The sequence below is a fragment of the Phodopus roborovskii genome, unplaced genomic scaffold (assembly GCF_943737965.1).
Source record: "Phodopus roborovskii unplaced genomic scaffold, PHOROB, whole genome shotgun sequence".
Taxonomy (NCBI): domain Eukaryota; kingdom Metazoa; phylum Chordata; class Mammalia; order Rodentia; family Cricetidae; genus Phodopus; species Phodopus roborovskii.
This window is the reverse complement of record NW_026126480.1, coordinates 11,021,577-11,022,115: the sequence shown is the minus strand read 5'-3', so window position 1 is coordinate 11,022,115 and position 539 is coordinate 11,021,577.

The following is a 539-nucleotide window of genomic DNA, read 5'->3' as shown; positions in this document are numbered from 1 at the left end:
ACACACACCATTAACTGCTATGATTTCAAGTGGTAGACTTCATCGTTCCGGGTTCTTCCTGATAAAAGGAAATGCAGGGGTATTTGGGGTGATTGTGAAGCCCAGCTGTAACCTAACTAATCCCAACACTAATGACCCCAGGCTAAGCCTGCCCATCTGCAGCCAAAGGAAAGCGTAGCCAAGGAAGAACACAAGCATCCGCACGCTCCATATCGTCCCACACGTGCCTTAATTTCCCGGCCCACGTTCCAGCTGATCGACTGTACTAATGTCTGCAAGGAATGGACAGAAGGAAGACAAGGAGGCCGCTGGAACAACCAGGGTTTTTTTCGTGCACTAGGACTCTACCTTCCTTTCTCACACTTGCTTCACTCTGTTCCACACCGGTCAGGCTTTGGCGCTGTTCTTTCTGGGCTTGGCACATAGCTTAGCCGGGAATCTCACCCCCGCGAGGATATGGTACGCCCCAGGGCGGAGCCTTCCGCCCCGCCCTAACGTCACGGCCCGCCCCCGTTGTGAGGTTATAAAGTGCGCGCGCG